At 44.3% G+C, this 21,949-nt stretch overlaps 1 protein-coding gene across 4 annotated transcripts in view; it reads right to left on the minus strand.

The window, feature by feature from the left end:
* Positions 1-19,676, minus strand: part of TBL1X (transducin beta like 1 X-linked) — a 201,679-nt gene extending 182,003 nt beyond the window's left edge. For 3 of the 4 annotated variants that reach the window (XM_075133485.1, XM_075133495.1, XM_075133467.1), the window contains exon 1: positions 19,352-19,671. The gene's annotated coding sequence lies outside the window, so the exon portion shown is untranslated. Of the gene's footprint in view, positions 1-19,351 lie in introns of all 4 variants that reach the window. The other variant, XM_075133458.1, reaches the window with a different exon arrangement.
* Between the last annotated feature and the right edge of the window lie 2,273 nt (positions 19,677-21,949).

Consider the following 21,949-nt stretch of genomic DNA (forward strand, 5'->3'; position numbering starts at 1 on the left):
CACCACCATAGCCAGTCATGGCGTTTCACAAGGGAAAAGCACGATGCTTTGCATGTACTTCCTCACTGAGGGGTAAGAAATGGCCATTGTCCTCTAGACTTCGTCTTCGGCTATTCAGGTTCTACCACTGGTTAACTGGGTGCTGGTTGTGCAGAAATAGTAAATTCAAACCAATGGGCAAGAAACACGTTTCAGAGAAGTCCGTACTAGTTTTCCACGCTAAACAGCTCTATTTTTTAACAGACAATTGGATTTTTCATTTTAAAGGCAGTAATTCTGAGATTTTAATCAATGCTTAAATAGGATGAATCCATAAATATACACGAGTTATTTGAACTGAATACCATATTGTGCTGGTGACCCTAATACGCCTGTTCCTCGATCTATTGTAATTTTGGAGTTACAAAAATACACAGTAAATAAAGCTCTGGACGATGATATTTAGCCGTCTTGAAATTTCCTTTATGTTCTGCCAACTTCAATTCTGATTTGGACTAGAATGATAACTCGTAAACAGTTATAATAATCTGGCATGCACTCATTAGCAGAAAAACAAGCAATACATTTTAAAAAGTACAATAAACCAGATAAATTTGCATCTCGCACCAGAAGAGTTTAGCTTCTAGTCCAATGTACTGTTTTTATTCTTCTGTTGCTGATTGTACAAACGACAGAAAAACATTCTATTACACATTAGGCTTTTAAGTATAAGGTCTTTCATTTAGCTATTGTTATTTCTTCTCTCTCCCTTTTCCCCCATTTTAAGAGACACCATCAGTGTGAAATCTGCTCAATTTCAAACAAGTGGGGTAGAATAGTTTCAGAGGGTAAATAAGTCCTAATTCTTATGTCTGCTTTTATGGATTTGCAAATCATTTCATGTTATTCTTACTATTTAAAAAATATCCTCACTATTGGGTAAAACATCCAACAGACTGGATGGGAAAAACAGTGACCTTGGAGGACTGCAATGAAACGAACTGTGACAACAGTGTCTCAAATATGCAAAATAAACAAAAAGGGAAAGGAAAAAAAAAATTACATAAATTTCTTTTTTATAGTAACCTCAGCTATCACTTGTCAAAACATTTCAGCTGTTGTATGACTCCAAGATTGAATACATACATGTATTAAAAGACGAGCAAAGAAAAGAAAGTATTGTTTTAAAGCTTATGTTCCTTTTAGCTTCTAATTAATAGTATCTTTGTTATTTTAGGAGCCTCCTGAGTATTTAGAGGGCTAAACTGCAATAAAAACAAGGTACATAAATGAAACCTATTAAGGTCGTCTTAGTCAATAAAAACTAATTGCATCAAACAATAGCTGCAGCCGAGGGACAGGAGAGGAGGAGGGCACCTCGTGCAGGCCCTACCACGCAGAGGCGGCTGCTCCCCCCCAAAGCGTGACACCCCCAGCCCTGCCCTCCCGCAGGGCGCAACCCAGCCCTCTTCACCCACCAACAGGCAGCCATTTGACATTAATATTTCAACAGCCGTATGGCTGTGCCACGCAAATTTGGCCTTGCTGCCTCATATTGTTGCTGTTAACCTCCTCCCGGGCTTTCCAGAACATCTCCTGACAGATGCATTCTGCCACAGCAAACACCCGTGGTAAAATTTTCTTCCTTGTGCCCTTCGGGGAGAGGCACAGAGGCTCCATCAAACGTGCTACACCGTCCCAGAAGACGCTTTACCAGAGTCAGAGGAGATCCGTGCACACCAACGCGCATACGTACGTTCCAGGCCGAGCCGCGAGGAGCCAGCCGTGACACCGAGCTGTGGCCTGCGACGGCCAGCGCCTTGCCAACATGGCTTCTGTCAGGGCAGGCCTGCCGGGCCCCTGGTCGGGGACAGTCCCGCAAGAGACAGGGCCCAGCAGACAGACAGACCTGACCTCGGAGCAATTTTGGAAAATATGGTAAACGATGTGTCTTAACAATATGAAAAACATCTACATCGTTTCTCAAAACAGCTTGGTAAATGAAGTCTAGCGCCCACCTTACACAGAAAGCCTTTGAAAAATCCTGTGTTCAATGCAAGAGGGAAAAAGTACCCCAAATATTTATAAACCACTCAAACTCTACCTATACACTGCCTGGGAACTACACGAGTTCCCTTTTTCCTACATTACGAACCAGACTGCACATTTACAACTGTTTCCTTCATCTGAGTGAAGTTTCATCTGCGCTCTCCACACCTGTCTTTTCATTTTATCCTATAATTTATTTCATTCCTTTGGTGACAGGCCTCCTTCATCTCAGAAGAGGAGCATTAACTTCCCTAAGGACTATAACAGGAGGAACTAACTGTGACGAGACAATGTTTGGAATATGCATTTTTTGCTTTTAGTTGCAGAATGAGTCTGCATTGCTAGTGGATATATAAAATTCAGACTGGAGATTACTTGAAAGAAACTTCCAAAGCACAACCCTACATAGGTATGTCTCATGAGCAATTAACAGAGTTGCTAACTTTCTCATTACTAAATGCCACGTTATTTACATAGAAGCCTCAAAGACTCGTTCTTCCTCAAGAGCATTGTGGGCGGCAGCCAAACATCCCTTCACCCCGTCTTTGCAGAGAGGGGACTGGAAGTACACGAAGAAAGAGAAAACATGAACCACAAAGACGAACCAGAAGGCCCAGCAACTAGTTGTTCACCGCCCACTGAAAGCTTTTAGTTACTGGGCATTGGATTTAAAATCTACTAAGTAGAAGCAAGACAGATTCTACTCCAGACAGGAAATTTTCAGAGATTATAAACTAGCAATTAAGGCCAAGTCCTAAATATACACACACACAAAACTTTCTGCACGCAAGTACTGCTCTTCACTTCCGTGAAACTATTGTGTATGCAACTAAGCACAGGCATAAATATTGAATACCTATGGCCATATCCTACATGAAGGAAATGTCTGGCCTAGAATAAAGACACATATTTCACAAAAATACTCTTTAAGTATATAAATACATTTGGAAGGGAAGTCTCTCTTTTTTCTTTCTTTTTTGCCTTTTTCTCCCCCCCCCCCCTTTTTTTTTTTTAAGTCAAACTCTTTAAAATTCAACATAAACATATTCATCAAAATGCAGCTAACAGCACTTTGGTTTTAATGTTTACGAACCGGAAGGCTAGATATTAGGGGGGAAATGGTTTTAAGTTTACTTCTACACTGAGTTAAGTTCAACACAGAAAGAGACATGTTTGTAACTGGCAAAAAGATCAGTTCTTGGCTCTAAACACAGCTCCTTTTTAGATCAGTGTCAACCTGTACAGTACTGGCAATCATACAACACCTGAAACGGCCTGCAAACTATTACAGAAACAACAGGAATAAAGGCATACATGTCTATGTAAGGAAGCATGATGGAGAACATCAAAATTTTGGCCTAATTTTGATCTTGTATCATCAGGCATAATCAACTCCTTTATATAAATACTCTTTTTATCATCAGCATTTTAATTAAAATGCTTGCAATTATAATAACAAAGTTACAGTTTTGTAAAATAAGAAAGCTGTATTTACTGGAAAATTAAGTGTATCTTTCCAGCAGCCAAACAACTGGATATGATCTAAAGATGCATTGCTTCGAAAAAGTGAGGCAGTTATTTTATTTGGAAGACTTGAAAACACTAATATGTCATTTCCCCTCCCCCCAAACATACACGTAAGTGTACCAGAAGAACCATGAATAGCAACTGTTCCTACAAGAATGTTTTTCATGAAAAGTTCACTTTACCTCCCACACACATCAAGTTGACAATTGAGAATCAATCCAAAATGTAAGCACCTGTGTCCTAAGACAACCCTCAGTGCTCAGTTAACAAGTCTGTCATCTGCTTAATTTTGGTTTGGTGAGGGATGTTGAGGGTTTTTCTTTTTTCCTTCGGTTTACTTTCATCTGCGTGTTTTTTTAAAGATTCATCAACATGACAATTTGTAGCAATTTATTAACACTTGCAGAACCAATTTCCTCTTTCAGAAAGGCCACTTGTCAATTAAAGTTGAAAACCGGTGCTGTGTAAATGCTTGCCTTCCAAGAGATCGCAGCCTCTTTAAGCTACCATTTTGCTACCAGCCTTAACCAGACCTACCACTGACAAGAACGCCCGAGAAGATCAATCCTGGGGGAAAGCTGACGTGCGTGCCTCTCTCTCTCTCCAATAAAACCTCGCCGTGTCAGCACTGTTGTTTGCCGCTCTCTCTTGCTCCCTCCCCCCCTCAAAGGAACATAAAATCTAATAAGTGAAGCAAGACCTGCAGGATCAAAACACAATTTATTTCTCGCCAGCGTGACGTGGCATACACGAACACCTCACTAAACATCACTCTTCACAGGAAGCAAGCTGGCCTTGAATGGGCTTTGAAACTATCAGGTTCAAAAGCTGTGAAACCAATCATGAGAGAAACTTTTTTGAAACAGCAATTGCAAAAGACCGACAAAAATCTGTCAGTTGGGTGAGGTGTTCCTCCTGCAAGGACCAAATTATACTCCTTTTCTTTAGCTTATTATTATTTAACTACGAAAAGTCTCTTGAAACAGTAGCTTGCTGATATACTACAAACTGTCTTTATATTTTCACATATTCTGGGAAGGTGGGGTTCCTCCCTTTGAGGAGGAACAGAGACCCATAAAGATACAAAGTTAGATGCTGATACAACTATGTAAATGCATGTATTACTCATTGATCAGCTGGGGTTGAAGAAATAAGTGAAGTACTAAAATGGCCTCTTTCCATCACAAGCTGCATGCTCCTGTGACAGGGCCCTACTGTTCACTTTTATTTTTTTACTGCATCAGCCAGATTCACAACTAAGATTTCTAGGAAATTTTGTGAAACAAAAAATAGTGAGTACTAATTAACAATTCTAAAGAAAGTAATTACGTAGTATCTGTAGTGTTGAACAATTGACCCCAGACTGTTTTGCTAAGTCAACAATGCAAACTTGTTACATTGCGATCGGCTGTCAAAAACTGTTGTTACTAGCCAAAAAGAATATAATCGAAACTTTAAGTGTACGTCTGAAATTTCATTTCATAATTTCTGTGGCTTGAAATCAATTGTCGATATTTAAACAGCCTAGAGCATGCATCATACAGGCCCACATTCTCAACCTAAACAAAGACAGAAAGAAATGAGAAGGAAGTCTAAGCTACTATTTTACAGGTCCTGAACTTCCCCGTGGACAGGAACAGATCATCACATTTTGTTCTTCACATCAAATTTCTTTTAATAAATATCTTCCACTAAACTCTCCTCAACCAGCTTGCCGGTATTTTCTATTTCTACTGAGAAGGAAAAAAAAAAAGAAAGCGAACCTCCAAGCCTGTGCAAGTTGCACGTAGTTCTTACATAGTAAAGTTTGTCATTTGATACTACTCATTTCTAGATATTCATATGCATAATTATCATATACATAATTATCATATGCATAATTCATATACATAATTAATATGTAAATCTGTTTAATTTTGAGAAGCATTTGGGGTTTTTTTGCATTAGGTCACTACACCTCATATTCTTGTTTCTTTAGAGTTTTTGTTTGTTTAAAAAAGAACAAGGTCCCCAGTTCCTACTATTTCAACCACAAAACATGTTTTCATGTTTTTTAAGTTAGGAAATATTTGTAATAAATACTAAATCAAACCACTACTACTATAACAGTACATCTTCCCACTACATCAAATGTTATGTTAAATAAAACTAAACACATATGGGAAACAAACTTGTTACCAATGTACAGTAAAGACCCCCTAACTTCCAACACAAACCATACACCACCTTGACAGAGTCACCCGTATTTTAAATGTGAGAAGCGGCTTCTGAGGATCAGGGCCAAATTTTGCCCTTTCAAGAAACATATGAAGATGGGAAAGAAACCCATCTATTTACAGACTGGCAGTAGTCACTTGGTAGGATCTTTTTCTTTAAAATACTTTTTAAAATACTTTTATTTAACTTAGGGGAAAAAGCGGGAGGTGATCTTCTGTTGTCAGAATGTTATGATGCACCCCTGTATTAAGACTAATTACTTATCCATGCGCTAAGCAGCCACTAATTCCTCTGATTTCAATTGGAGCTGTACCTACCCAAAGCTTCTGAAAACCAAGCCACTTATTTAGATATCTATATTCAAAAATGTTGGCCTCTTAAAGCACCCAGCTAGCACACATGCTAGAGACACAAATTATTAACAACATAATCAGCATGAGCCATAGCCAGTATACAAACAGTCTTGAGTGTCTGTCATAAAAGCACAGAAATAATGAGGTGCAGGTAACCTTAGTGTTTACTTCCATTTAGGTTAAACTCAACAGTTTGATGTCGCCTGACAGCAGCCCCAAACAACCTCTGGCTTTAGATACAGGTCGCTACATGACAAGAGCAGTACTTTGTTCCTAGAAACGTAGTCAAGAGAGAGATACTACCATGTGTTTATCCAAGTTGCTGGTGGTCTAGCTGAAGCAGCCCACAGCTTTTCCCAAAGCTGTTTAATGCCTCTAAACGCCGATTAGATGACAGTCACAGCTATGTAAGAAAGTTTTAAGCAATTAACTGCCTTTGGGAAAAAACTGCATAGTCTGAATTACCTTTTGCACTGCATGTGCTAAGACGGTCTTAAGACTGAAGGTAACAGCTGTTATCTCAGTGGGACTGCCTTGTTTTTTGTGTCATAATTACACGGTAATATTTCTGGAGGGCAACAAATTTTGTTTAGAAAGCAGAAACAATAAGAAGTTGAGCCACGTCAAGTCCCAGTGACAAAGCAAGTTGCTGGAGTGACAAAGTGGCATTACTGCACCACTTGGGAAAAACCAGTAATGGCACATACAGCATACAGCTTTCAGAAACCCAAGAAAGCAAGCTTCAGGGAAGGAAATCACACGTATACAAACATCGATAATAAATAATCATAAACAGAAGGTCTGTTCATTACATTACGCAGAACCTGGAAGAAATCATTATTCATCTGCCTGCCTGCTCAGTCTGTATTTTAGTGCAGGCTGCAGGAAATAATTTCCAATATTCAAAAAAAAAGAAAGAAATAGACATGCAGGTGGATGGCTTTGTGTATCTGATTTCATCAGAACTCTGAAATGTAAGTACTGGAAACCAGAATAATCAAATGAAAGATTACAAAGGAGACTAAACCCACCCCAAAATAAATGAAAAAGATGCATGTACATACACACATTACATGGAAATCAGAAAGAGGAACTCGTCGTCAGCTCCTTGAGCCAAAGGTTATCATGCTTGAAAACAGAAAATCTAGTTAGCAAAAATATTTTGCTTATGCGATTTTGCCTTTGGAATAAACTAGCAAGAAGGAAGGAGTCAAATTTACTTTGCCCTTTTATAGGCAACGCTTGAAGAAAGTATAGCAATAGTCATAATTTTCAGTATTTCTAAAAATGTCATAATTACAAAGTGCTATTCATCTTTACTCTTATGCACACACACAAAAAGGTAAAATACAGTTTATTACATTTCAATCTAAGAGATTAACACATTACTATTTATTTTTATTGGCAGTGTGCCCAAATACCCCAGATCTGCAAGACTGATAGTGAAAAGGAAAATATTTCAGGCCTCAAAGAGAGCAGTTCTATGGTTGCCTGGAATGTGTAAACAGCCAGAGCCTGTTTTACTTCCCACCCCCACTCTCTCCATACACACCTCCTCTACCTAACCCCTCCTAACATTAGCAAGGAGTGCTGCTCTCAAGCAGAGGAGAGAACAGAAATGTAGTAACATCAAATAACAAAACTCCTGACATTTTAAGATGCAAGAATTTGGATTTACTGAAATGCGATGGCACCATATAAATGGCTGGAGTCTAAAACAAAACCAGTACTGTGCAAGACCCAAAAAAAAAGAAAAGAAAAATCAGTTAAGCAGGCTTGCTATGCGACAGACCTGATAAACACAAACTAAGGGAATCCAAATGCTCCTCTCTAGATTTTTCTTTGTGCAACTAAAGATCAGCCAGGTCTGTGTTCTATCAGAGGATACTGATCACAGCCCTACAAAAGAGAAGGGGTATTTTCATAAAAATCTACACAATATAACAAAACCGATGCCAAAATTTAGTGTTGGTATAAATTACCTTCTGTGAAAACAAACATTATTACTTGCATAATGATATATACACCCACAAAGCAGCAAGTCATAAAAATAGATATCATCACATCCTTAGAAGTTTACAATATAATTAGATCAGTGGTTTTTAATCTCTTTAAATTTGCGGACCTATAAAGATACCTTGTACAGTGAATTTGAACAGAATGACAATAGACTTCCTTTCCCCCCCACCCTGCCCCAGATCTCTAAAAAAACCAGTTCGTGTGTCCCCTAGCAGCTTGCAAGCCATGGTTTGAAACTACAAAATGAGAGACCTGGTAAATATTACTGCTGGTTTTTACCTAGTAGCTTTAGTCTTCAAAAACAAACCAAACAAGAATGTACCAAAAAAAAACCCACACCAGAAATAGCAATTAAAACATCTGAGCAAATGGCTGTGTATGATGGGAAGCTCAGAAAACCTGAGAGAATAAAAAGAGAAAACTTTAAAAAAAAAAAAAAATCGTATAGTATAGAGTCAAACACTGAAAGGCCGTTTCATAATGTTGTTTACAAATAATAGGTCACACAGCTCTCGTACTTTTCCTTTCTTTTAATTTTACGTTTTTTATGAATGCATTTGGCTAACATTCAAAAGAACACATCCATAGACTAATGAGGGTAAAATGCTGGCTCAAAGGAGACACAAGCAAACGGTCTGTCAGTAGAGTATTTGCAAACAGTTGAAATCAATAATAAATTCAACCTAACCAAATGCAATGCATACAAACAGAAATTAAAAGACTGAGGCAATTGGCAAATACATGAATGATGTTTCAGGCCACAGGGCATACTTTCTCACATACGTTAGCACGTTAAACAGGCTGGCAAGACATTCGCTCCACTTGAGACACCAGAGAAATAACCATATGTATTCCCAAAGACAAAAACAACAATTAAGACAATGCTAACAGCATAAATAATTATCTGTTTATGTAAAACAACTATTCGTAGAATGTTTGAGTCACCAAATGAAAAAACTTTGAGTCAGAAAATTTATTTTTAAGGTTAGAAAAATAAACATAATGCTCCTTCTGCATAATTTTCCTTATCCACTGTTGACAAACACAGAGCAACCACCCCAGAGAAAACCAGTAAATTAAAGTAAAACACACACACCACATCACCAGTACACAGACATACCCACTCTAGGGTTTTTTTTTGCATTTAGGAGCAGTGAAACCTTCGTATTTATTTCTATGGCCAGCATCTAATGCGAAGGATGAAGCGTTGCGCCACGTGCCGTCAGGCTTCTGCCTTCCAACTGAGCCTCCCTGGTGTCAACCAAGCCAGCCGCAGGACTCGTACCTCCGGAAGGCTTTGCTGGGCTGGCATTAACCCCTCGGCTGAGCTAGGCTTGGCGCTGCTGTACAAAGCCACGAGAGCCAGGCTGCTGGGGCTCATCGCGGAAGGGAGTAGAGAAAGTGCAGCTCCAGCCCTGGCCGAGGCAAGGGGCGCGGGGTGCACCTACCGCTGGGCGGGAAGGCTGGCACGGGGTCGCGACAGAGGGTATGGCACTCGTAACCCCTACGCGAAAGACAAGCATCAGGTGCCGGACCCGACGGGTCGGGCTTCTTATAGGATAGGTCACAGCTGGCAGAATAGTTTTGAGACTAAACATGATCTAGACGGGCAACGACGAGAGCGCCCTGCCACTGCTTGCCAGTTGCTTTATGGGTGGCTGCTGCTGGAGTTTCTTAGACCTTTTGGTGTGGGCGGGCCTGAAAAACTAAGGGCACTTGACTGAAAAAAGTCATAGGTGCCAACCATCCATCTAAGCCGGTCGCTTTTCAGTGTATGTGTTTGCAACCTCAAATTGCTGAGTCTTACACTTTATACTGCAAAATATTAAGCCCAAGTAAATTTCAACACAGCCAACACAGCTCCTGCACATTTTAAAGAAACTGGGCTCTAAATCTCGACTTCACGTTTGTCAGCTACAGAAACTTCAAAGAACATTGTGAGGATTCAGATAAGAGTGGTATTCAAAATAGATCATGGAAGTTATGCCATAAAAAAAGATGATTTACGTGGACTACAGGAAAGGAGAGGGACACCACAATCTCTGTTTCATTACAAGAACACTGACCGTCAGGACTAAAGCTGAAATCACGCACGCCCTCCGTCGCTTTAAAAAAGGCTCAGAATGTCTACTTAATCAGTCAAGACTCTGTGCTGCCATCCTATAAGGCCTGCTCCTGGAAGTCTCCAGCACACGCCAAATACGTTTTTACAGTATCAGGCCACAGCCGTAACAGGATTTGTTGAACGTTCAGAACACAAATGCATCATCAGCTCTGTCCTTGCTTGGCGTTACCTGTGTTATCGTGGAGCTGACAGAAAGAAAAACTACAAAACACAGAAAACATCCATTAAAACGAAACCTCTTAAACCTCACTGGAAACTCCAATAGTTTTCATCGGGACGGAGAGGAAGTTAAAAAAAAAAGTTTTAAAGCAATTACAAGAAGGTTGGAAAAACCCAACAGAGGCTTGTTCAGAGGCAATCTAATACCCTAAACCCAACTCTGTCAGCCAAGAAACTAACTTACAGATTAACAGAAGATTAACAAATTAAAGCAATCATTACTTCTAACTCTAAACTGATCACCGAAAGGGAGATAATTTTTCTTCATAATCTTCTTACAATACTTTGCTATCGTAATTTATAATTTGATGGAAAATGGGATTGTACTTTAGTAAGTAGAATTTTACATTCACACTCTTTAATAAACTAGCAACAAAATAAATTGACAATGTGTTTTGATCTTTAAAATTCTTCAAAACCAGTCATTAATAAAATCTTCATACTAGTTCTGTAGGAAAGGAGTGCCCTCTCAATTGCCTTGTAAAGATGGTAAGGAATAGATTTTTTTCTTTCAATAGACACATATTCAAATTTACTTAAAAAAGGGAAAAATGTTGTACTTCAAAAAAATCTCATGGCAATACGAATATAGGAGCAAACAATACAAAAGTATTCACTGTAATTATCTGAACACGTTTTAAATATGTACAGGATACAGGTCACTACATATTTTTAGTAGGAAGAAATTAAATTTCCTTCTTTCACACTGGACTCCATGTACATAAACACCTGCTATGCACAACAAACCTTATCTATGAAGCCACCATTCACCGAGTATGATCAAATTGACAACGTGTAATTGCATTTAACATGTTGCCATTAGAGAACACAGAATCCTTCCATGTTTCACGTGGTTTTTTAATCCAAAATACATGCTGTTGGTAATGTAATAGACACCATGAAGAACATACTGTTTACCCTAAGCAAACTTTAAAATAAAAAATTTAATCCAGCAGCGAGCATATATGCATACAAACATGCAAAACATTAGAAAAACCAGACACACACAAAAAGCCATTGCTGTTACCACAAAGTAACACTAACGTATTGGAAAATACCCACATACCATATAAACTACCATCAAAACACTGAAGAAATGCACAGGAATAAGTATTTTGAAGGCATGTCATCTTAGCCAAGAAAAAAAAATACAGTTCAGAAAATCCCTAAAGAATTTTCGTTGGCTACTTGACGGTCAGCAGGTTACAACCAGTGGAGCCTCGCTTTTGAGGTAGCCTGCTCCCACTCCTCTTCCTCCTTCTTGTAAACTGCCCATCAGGGCCTAAGCTACATTCTGTTTTTCACCTACCCTCTACCCAGCATTACCAGACGAGGTAGTAAAGGCATGATGGTTGTCTCTCACAAGAGTTGATTTCATTCATCAGCAGTCAGAGTAATCATTATGTTAATGCTTTAGTAAATTTGAGCTGTATGTAATACAGGAAGGTTCTTTCCTTCCACTTTAATACTATATTTAGGGCCATCCTTTTAGCTTATGTTTTTTTTCCAAGCACATAAAATCCTGTGAGAATGAAGCTGCATGAGTTTTTATGATACGCTGTCATGCACTACTTTTAAAATTAATTGGCTCATTTAAATTAACTGGTTATGTAAGATACTTATTGATACAAGCAGAAGTATCAGAACTGAGTGTGTTTGGGTTTTTTAATATAAAAACAGATTCCTACAAATACAAATGAGCATTGTTAATGAGTTATAACACCATCAACCCAAAAAAACCAGTAATAATCAAAATGGAAATAAAGAAACCTTGAATACCTTTCATAGAATGACACAATATCTGTCTTGTGAACACTATGCAATGTTATTAAAAATGTACCTGCTTCTGTTCTTTACTTTCATTTTTGAGAACTGGGATAGGAAGAGGTGTTCCTCATTAGAATAATCCTCGGGCCTGCCTTTTATCCGTGCCTTCCAGATTACATTATTTTAGTTTAAAAGTCAACAAATTTTAAAGTAAACTATATTAACTACATAAAACTACAGAGGCTCTTACATTAAAAAAAGACAAAACTCAATCCAGAAAGTAAAAAAAACCAGCAAAATTAAGCTACAAAGAAAGCGAGTTGAATGCATACAATTGGCAGCATTACCCATGCCTTCTGAAAAAATCAGAAAAGATTTGGTGTGTTTCAATCAATTCTGTATCCAAATTAATTCCCAGAGGTCTAATTCATATGTGCATGTAAATGGGCACGAGAAGAGTTAAGTTTGTTTTGCGACTGTAAAAAGCACCAGATAGATATCCTTAGAAACTAATCCCCACAATACGAACAGGCGCTGTCTGTGCTTGGATCCTCCGTCCTACCCCGTCAGCACAGCTCGACCCTATCTGTGGAGAATGCTAGGGAAGAGGGTAATTTCGTCTCTCTCTCTCTGTTGAGATCAGGGTTTAAATTTTACTGCTAAGAGCAACCAAAAACTAAACAGAATTTAAAAAAAAAAAAAAAGGAGGAAAAAATTAAGATGATATGATTTTGAAGTTTGAATGCATCCCTCAGCCACATACGGTACCCCAGTCGTCGCCTCCTGGTCTCACCATACTCAGTCAGATGTACAAGCACAGTATCCACTCCCAACGCTGCCACGTTTCAGCAAGCACGGAATTAAAGGGTGCTGCGCCTCTGTCTTCTCCCAAAACCTGACACCCAGCCTGGCCCAGTCCTCCATTCATTTTGCTGGCTCTGCACCACCTCAGGTGCTGCTGACTGGAGCTTCAAACCTGAGCGTATCCTAGTTCAGGGTTTGCGAGCCTATCCATTGCGCTCCAGCACCGTTCTCCAACCTCAGGGTGACTCCTTTTTTCTCCAAAGCGACTTTTCAGACTACCTTAAAGCTATCTACGTAGGTATACGTATGTGCGCGTGCACACACATATGGCAATTAATGTAGTTCATTTTAAACAATTAATATTTGTGAAACTGATTACTGGCCAACAATCCCAATTGAGACTATGTGCTAACAAAAGTCTTAATACTAATGGGTCCCCGGACGCGTGCATATCCTTTGCCAGTAGCAACTAGACTCAACCCACTGGCATAGACAACAAGCAACCTGTAGCTGCTACACGACACTGAAACCATCATGCGGTTATAACAATTCCTAATTGTAAGTTACCAACATATGTGGATTTGCAAAAAATCTGTATTTTTACTTCACTTTATAAAAAACTTGTGTATGTATTAACTGTACACTGGGAAGGTCAATTCTTTTGGAAGAACGTCTTTCCAATGATTTTGCTGTAGGCTACAGGGTTGTGTTCAAATTGGCACAAACTCATCAGTGGACACTTCTAAGCATGAAACACAACAACAGCTGTATACATATTACAATAATGCAACAGCTTTCTTTCAGCGGTGCTATTATAACATGATTATTCTGTTCAGAAATATAGAGCGTAAATAGTTGGCTTCACTCTTGAACTACGGAGAATATTCTGCAGAGCCTCCATTCAATGGTAGAGGATTAATGAAGAGCTGATAGCAGTACACAGCAAAATACAGCAGAAGCCAAAGTTGTACATCCAGTGCAGTTTGCTGCCTTCAAAAAGGAGCACAATAAATGTATCATTCTGCAGAATGACAAAGGGAATCTATCCACCAAAAGAAAATTCTCTTTGTTTTCTTGAAGATAATGTCAAAGGATATTTTCCAAGCATTTTTAATGCCTAAGGGAAAAACGTTGCTTCGTTGCTGTATCAACAATTTATTGCAGGTATGGGGAAGTTGTGTTTCAATTGGGAAAAAAAAAAAAAATCACATTTGATGTTACCACATCTTTCCACCTTACAAAATAATGATTTTATGTGAGAAAATGCATTCTAAACCCACTACATAGTAGTAAGAGGTTAAACTGTAACTAAGAGTTAGGAGATCAAATGAAATTTAGGTCAGTAAATGAAATCACGTTTCGAATGGCAGTGGAGCAACGTATAGAGTAACCGTTACATATTAATGGAGAAGACTGCTTTTTAAAAAGCCTTGTTTCACTTTCCAATAGCGAAGAGAGTCAATAAAACTCAGCACTTAATTAGACAAAAGTATTTTGATGAGTGTGTATATATATATAATTATTACACATTATTAGTGCTACTCGTCTGTTCATAAACAGGCCACAAATCCTGTCGTCTAAGCATCAAGAGGCACTGTTTTGTCCACGTGTTCAGTGGTACTGTGTAAATGAGTAAGATTCAACACCCAAGCCAAATGGTACTTATGCACTGCACTTAGCTGAAATATTAAAATAATTGCTTCTTCATACTACAGTACTATTATCAGGATTTTATACTGAATGGATGCCATAGGGTTCTTGGCATAAAATTCTGTCATAACTTCATATAAAATTATGAATCTCTACATGCACTCCAATTTAAATAGGGCAAGCAGACATGTATTGACTGTCCATACGACAGATAGAGAAGGTCAAGAAATGGGGTTAAACACTGTGATAGCCCTTTTATTGCATAAAGTCAACAAAATTATAAAAATGGAAGCCAAATTATCAGATGCGCCTAACCCCAAGCCTCTTTTCCTACTGCAGTCATACCAGTAACCCAAGAGCAAAGAAAGGGACTGGTGGCTGGGACCTGGACAGAGGATTACAGAGGCAATATACAGACTGCGTGCACACCCATATACCCTTCTCTCCTCAAACAACAAATGAGGAAATCCAATACCTGCTGCTAGAGTCCAATATTTCTAAAGCATCAATATCACTTAAACTAAATACAAACATGCACAAGAAAAGCGATGCAAGATGCCTGTGCTCCTTAACCTTCAAAACCAGCCATGTATCCATAGTTAAACTTGCTTTCAGTTAAGCTAGCAGAAGCAATTTTATACTTCTATGGAATTACTAAACATTAGTAACTATAATTTATAAATCTCCATCTAGGATAAGATCTCTACACGAGAAGAAAACTGGTAAGAAACAATGACCTTTTCTTACAAGACTGAACATCCTTCTTTGATTCCCCCTAGCTTTTACACAGTCCTAACTTTGGGAGGCTTCTTGTGTTTGTAAAACAAACTACTGTCAGTCATTCTTAAATGAAACTCCATTATATTAATGACCACACTGCCACAAAAAAATCCTTTAAAATATTCTCTTGTCTACCAAACAAAAGAAAAATAAGCTAAACCCCGTTTTTCACCTTTGGATGTTTGTTTCAGTATCATTAAAATGACAGATTTTATGTTGACAGGAAGGCTGCTATTCCTATGCAGAGCCGTAGTTCCAATGTTTTTGTTTAATTTCAACCAACTTGTCCAAGTAGGCCATTTGGTAGAAACCTACAAATGGCACCCAGGGGGTCTGGGTTCTTGCTGTAAAGAGGTCAGCCATTTCCTCCGAACTAAAAATAGGCAAGAGGAGGGAGGGGAAGAGGGAATGGAGTTTAATTTAGCAGCTGAAAGAGAGTTTACAAAATTACTTCCATCTTGCCTCATAATGAAGATTACGAAAAAAAGAATCTGCCCTCAAGAGTTACAAAACCTTGATCGTTTTATGGGCAGGCTGGTGTACATAATCTAAAATAATAGTAGGAATCAAAAGAGTAACAGTGAAGAGAACGCAGGGTACGGATCGCAGGTCGCAAAGGCGAAGGGATGCCCGCACCCTCTCTGCGCAGAGCAGCCCAATTTATCGGCAGCGGCGCTGCCAGGTGTTAACAACTCTCCTCTCTCCTACCGGCTGAGGTCACGCTGTTGTCCCACAGATAAGGCACTACAGTCAGCTGCTGTTCCCCCGAGTCAGTTTTTTCCAACATTTACCCTCTCGGCTTTTTGTCTCCCTCACTTACGCACATTACAACCTTTTCAGGGCAAGAACCGTCGTCTACGATATTCCCAAAATGGCCCTGATTTGAATGGGGGCCCCTTGACACTACTAAAATATAAACAACAGCGGTTCGATACCGACTACAGCATAAATTCTAGCACTGGACTCTGACAGAAGCCAACAGAAAACGGCAAGAGCTAATGGCACCAAAGCACGCGCCCACCGGCTACCCACAGCGATCACCAGGCTAAAGCCCTGGGATGGGTTTTCCGGACTCGTCTCCACAATGAACCGAACTCAGCGTATTGCTAAATCCTAAGCCTACCGCACTGCTGACTTATCTCAACCACCGAGAAGCAACATCCCATCCGTGCTGACGGACGTTCTCCTCCGCTCCTTCCAAGCTCAGGGATGTAGGCCTTTAATAACTGCCGCTGCCGGAGGAGCCTCCGTTGAGGAGGCTCTTCCAGGAGGCACGGCACATGAGACACATCAAGTGGACTAGGTCTACTCCTGGCCCCGTTGCCACGGAAATGGGAAAAGCCCGCCTGTAAATAAATAGAAGGACCAAAACTGGACAAACTGGCGGAGCAGAAGCCTGACAATTCCAGGCGCAGACATGTCCCCCTTCCCCATCAAGGATTTAACTTATTTTTGCTCTTTCAACACTCTTACTGTTGAGCATGGAGGATACTCGCCACCCGCTGAAAAGAAGAAGTAGCAGCGTAATTCAGAACAGTGGCACGGCAGAGGACACTGGAGTTACTGAATCGGTTGGGGGAAGGGCAGGGGATGTATTTAGATGACAACTTATCTGCAGAGGGGTTTCTTTTTGTCCTATGAGACCTGGCCAGTTGTGTAGTTGCCTGTGTTTACATGTATGTGTAATTTTTAATCCTCTTTGCTTCTGAAACACACTTTTTCATCTTAGGGGGAGGAAAAACAACCTTGGGTGTTGTTTAGCTTGCTGAAGGTGTTAAACTGAGATGACTATAGCAGCTCTGCTCAAATCTCCACCGGTTTTACCATTATTGTGTGTAGCCCAAGAAAGGTATAATGTATTTTTGATGTGATAGCATCCTCCCCCTCTCGCTTTCCTTTTTCCTCCCACCCCCTCTACGAACCTTCTGTGGGAAAGCTTCCTTTTTTTGCTATCACTGTCGTTGAGATGTTGCAATTATTACCGGCAATTGTTTAAAAAAAAAAAAAACAACCAACAACACACAAAACCAAACCAACGCCGAAACACACTAGGACAATCCTGCTCTCTTGCCAACAACATCTGCTATCACAGACCGAATATATTCGCTTCAAAACCTGCCCAGTGCCTCTGTATTTGACAGTACCCTAACTGTAGGACAGGAAGAGGCCTAAATCCAGCATGTGCAGCCACATGGTAAGCAAGGTATATCATGTTAAATCTTGTACATGCCACACGAGCAGTCTCAGTGAAAGAATTCCTAATAAGTGGGCTAAGGAAGAAAGATATGACATTCTATTTGTCACGAGGAAAGACTTTGTATTTATTACCTACAATCAGATTTCCCTCCGGCACAGTATATTTATTTTCGTACTATTAGCCTAAAATACCAGTCCTGAAATTTTAATTTTACGCTCCATTTTATTCAAACCATCACTTGAGGAGAGCGCTCTTTTCAACGAAGTATTTCAGTTTTCTGCAACATTATGCTGCAATATTTTCTTTTTTTCGTGAAACGCTCCGTGAGCTCCACCAGCCAGACCGCCTCCCCTCCCCCGCCAGCACACGCACATCCACACTTCCAGACTTGTGCGTCGAGAAAGGAAAAACGCCGTGCAAGTGCTCGCGGGGAACGGCAAGAGACATGTTGAGGCAACATAAAGGAAAGCCTTTATTCGGTCTCAGCACCGACTTCGGGAAATTAATATGCAAGCCTAACTTTTAGGGTGTGGCTTTGTGTTTTTTCCCCTTTTTGTGCCGTGCAGGATGTCTGCTCGAGAACCCAACAACATACAATTAAATAGGTCAAGGGTCACCGCTCCACATCACACCACACCGATGTGCACCCGCGCACCGCACCGCACCGACGGATCGCACCAACCGCCGCCGAGACCAAACCAGCACCGCGAAAAGGGGAACGGGCTCGGCGGGGTGACAGCACCCGCGGCAGAGGCGCCCGCCACCCCCCGCGCCCGGCGCCCCGCTGCCCGGCCGTTCCCCGGCCGAAGCCCCACCGGCGGCGGGGCACGCCGGCCCGCAACAAACCGGCGTGCAACAGGTCTGCAGCCCGGCCGCTCCCCCGCAGCGCCGGGCCGCCAGCGGCCGCTCCCCCCGCGGGGCTGCCCCGCCGCACCGCCATCAGCCCGCAGCGCCGGCAGCGGGGTCGGCAGCGGCGTACATCACCGGGGGGGGTGGGGAGGCTGGGGGGCGAGAGGGGGGATTAACTTGTTTACCTACTTGGAAGTAAACTTCGGTGCACTGGAGTGATCGCCCCTCCGCCCGCTGCCGATTCCAGCCCTGGCGATGAATGGGATCCCCTCCCCCACCCGGGCTCTGCAAACTCCACACTTGAGCGTGAATACCTCGCATTTTTCCCCCCCGAGCATTTCTCCTTTTTTTTTTCTTTTTTTTTTAAGACAAAAATACATTAAAATACTATCTCAGAAGTAGGGAGTCGCTCCAGAAACTGCCCCCCGGCCCCGGCCCCGGGGTCGGTCTGCTGGGGGGCAGATGAAAGCAGACCCGCCACCGAGACGGCAGCCCCACACTCATCTCCTCGGCCCAGCGCTCTCGCAAAAAAACCCCAAACAGACCCCAAAACGCCCGGGTTCAAAAAACTTCGTCATAACAGGCAGCGCCTGAGCGACACCCCCCATCCCCCCCGCCCCGGGCGGGTCAGCCCGCCGGGCCAGGGCAGGCTGCGGAGGGGGCGGCGGGCCCCGGCCCCGGGCTGGGCTCGGGGGGCTGCGCCGGGGAAGGACGTTTGTCACCTCGGCGCGCGTAAGAGAGAGGAAAAAAAAAAAAGAAAGAAAGAAAAAAAAAAAAAAGGGTCCCCGGGATGAATAATCCGCCTCGGAAACTCACCTCGCTCAGCGGGCGTTAAAGGCACAGCTCCCGCTCCGCGGGCGGCGGGGGAAAGCCTCAACTTCTGCGGGCGGCGCTGGCGGAGACTTTCCCCTCACTTGCCGCGCATGGTGCAACTCCTCTTCCCCCGGGGTCCCGGCCAGCCTGCGCGGAGACTGTAAATCCCCCCTCGCCGCCGCCGCCGCCGCCGCACACGCCTCCTCCTCCCCCTCCGCGCGCACGGGCGGCACAAGGAAGTCCCGGAGAGTGGGAAGGGGAAAACGGAAAGTTTTGGGGCGGAATGGCGGTCAGGAGGTGCCGCCGCTCGGCGCGGCTCCGCCGGCGGGGGGCGGGTGGCGGGGCCGGTGCGGGCGCGCGGCGGCGGCGGGAGCGGCGCTGAGGGGAGCCGGCCGCGCCCGGGGCCCGGGGCCCGCCGCCGCCGCCGCCGCCGCCACCGCCGGGCGGGAGGGAGGGAGGGGAGGGCGGGGATGGGGGGGGCACCGGGGGGCGAGCGGCGAGGCCCGGCGGGGTGAGGAGGGCCGGGGTGGGGGGCGAACCTGCCGCGCCGCGCCCTCCCCCACCTGGCTCCCGCGCACGCAGGGAGACACGCCACTCGGGGCACCGCGGGTATCCCCCGCCCCGCCGACGCCCCTCGGGGTGCCCGCAGGTAACTCCCGCCGCTCGCTGCCACGCGAGTTATTTTCAGTGTGGTGCTGCTTTAACGCCCCGCGCCCTCCCTTCCCCCCGCAACAGACACCCGGTGACAATCCAAGCACGCGCACGCCACCCCCCCACGCACACGGAGGACAACCTCCGCCCTCCCCCACCTGGCCGAGGAGCGCGGCGTTCACCTTCTGCCAGCCCGGCAGCCGGCAGCGGAGCCGCCCCGCGCGGCCGGGGACACGCGTTGCCCACGGCGCTGCCCTCCCCCACGCACGTACAGCGCCCGCAGGCACCCGGGCCCCTCTCGCACGCTCCCGCCGGCCCGGCCGCCGGCGGTTGGCGGCGGTGACTGCCGTAACTCCCACTACCACCATCATTACTACTACTAGGAGCGAAGTTTGCGGCCGGGAGAGGTGCTCCCAGCCCGGCCCCGCGGGGGGGCGGGAGGCGCGCTGCCGGGGCCCTCGCGCAGACGACGAGCGCCAGGAGCGCGTCGCCGTTATCCCGTGTTTACGACGTTTTGTTGTGCACACGGCGGCGGGCGATGCCCCGGGCGGGGCACGCTCCCCCGGCCCGGCGCTGGGGGGACAGCCGCGGCGGCAGGCAACGGCCGCTGCGCGCCCTCGGCAGCGCCGCTCCGCCGCTCCGGCGGGGCGAGGGCCGGGCGGCGGGCGGCACCCCCCGGCGCGGGGGGAAGGCGGGCGGCCGCGGCCTCCATAGCTGTGAATCAGCAGAAACGGCCTTCGCGGCTTATCGGCGGAAACGCAGCGCCCGGGGGCAGAAGCGCTGCGGCTCCGCGGCCTCCAGCGCGCCCGTGCCCTGTCCCCGTGTCCCCCTCCCCCCCCTCCCCGCCGCGGGCGGCGGGAGCGGCGCGCGGCCCCGCGCCGGGCGGATGATGCAACGCGGCCCGGCTCCATGTGCTTCCCCTCCCCCGCCCCGGCCGCGGCGGGCGCCGGGCTCCTGTTTTTTCCGCCTGGCGGGTCACCCGGCGGCTGATTGATTCTCCTTTCGCCCTGCTCAGTCATTCGGGGCTGGAAAGTAAATAACAAGTTGACATCATTACCGCGCTCCGCAGTGCCCCGCCGCGCCGCGCCGCTACCGCGCCGCCACGAGTAGCTGCGCACGCAAAAATCCCCGCCGCACCGGCACCGGGACCGCTTCCCCCCGCCCCCGCCGCCCCCCAGCGCGGCTGGGGCCCGGTGCCGTCCCCCCCTCCCCGCCCCGGCCTCATGGCTACTGTCACGCAAATAATAAGATTATCTGGACCGTTGCCTGGGTGTCTGCCTCGGTGGGCTCATCCCGGTGACAGCGAGACTTACGCGGCCCCGAAAGTCATATCTATTATTGTTGTTTTCCAAATGACGATTCCACTTTTTTTTCTTTTTGAGTCTTATTTTGATGTTAAAGGGAATTTCATGCTCACTATACTCTTAGCTCAAAGCCTACGTATGTGCTGTCACTGAGAGTTCTTATGGAAAAATCTGATGTCATGCAAGGCAGCACAACAAAGATCATTGCTACATACATCCATGGATGTGTTGAAATGAGAACTCTGGAAACACTGGGAAATGTTATTGCGGGCTAATGTGATTCATTGTCATATTCGGAGCCTAGAGATTGCAGCGCAAGGCCATCAGCGCTTAGACAGACGCATAAGCAAATGTCTCCTCTTCTAAATAGGCTCCCATTTGACTTAGCTTTTTTTCAAAAGCAAAACCTACATTAGGCTTTTATTACTCAACAACGTAAACAGACAAAAACCCCTCCAGATTTATAGTGAGATGGCATTGAATTTTTCGTTCTTGTGCTTTTCGTTTGTTTGATTGCCTTTTTTTAAAGTCCTGTGGGCTTACAAGTGAGGCAAGCTCGTCAGCAAATGGTCCCCAAGTCAAGACTTGCGTAGCTTCCGAGGCTCGGTTCCCCAGCAAGGAGGCTGGGACCGTTCCCACTGTGTTC

This window comes from Calonectris borealis, chromosome 1 (genome assembly GCF_964195595.1).
Source record: "Calonectris borealis chromosome 1, bCalBor7.hap1.2, whole genome shotgun sequence".
NCBI classification, from domain to species: Eukaryota; Metazoa; Chordata; class Aves; order Procellariiformes; family Procellariidae; genus Calonectris; species Calonectris borealis.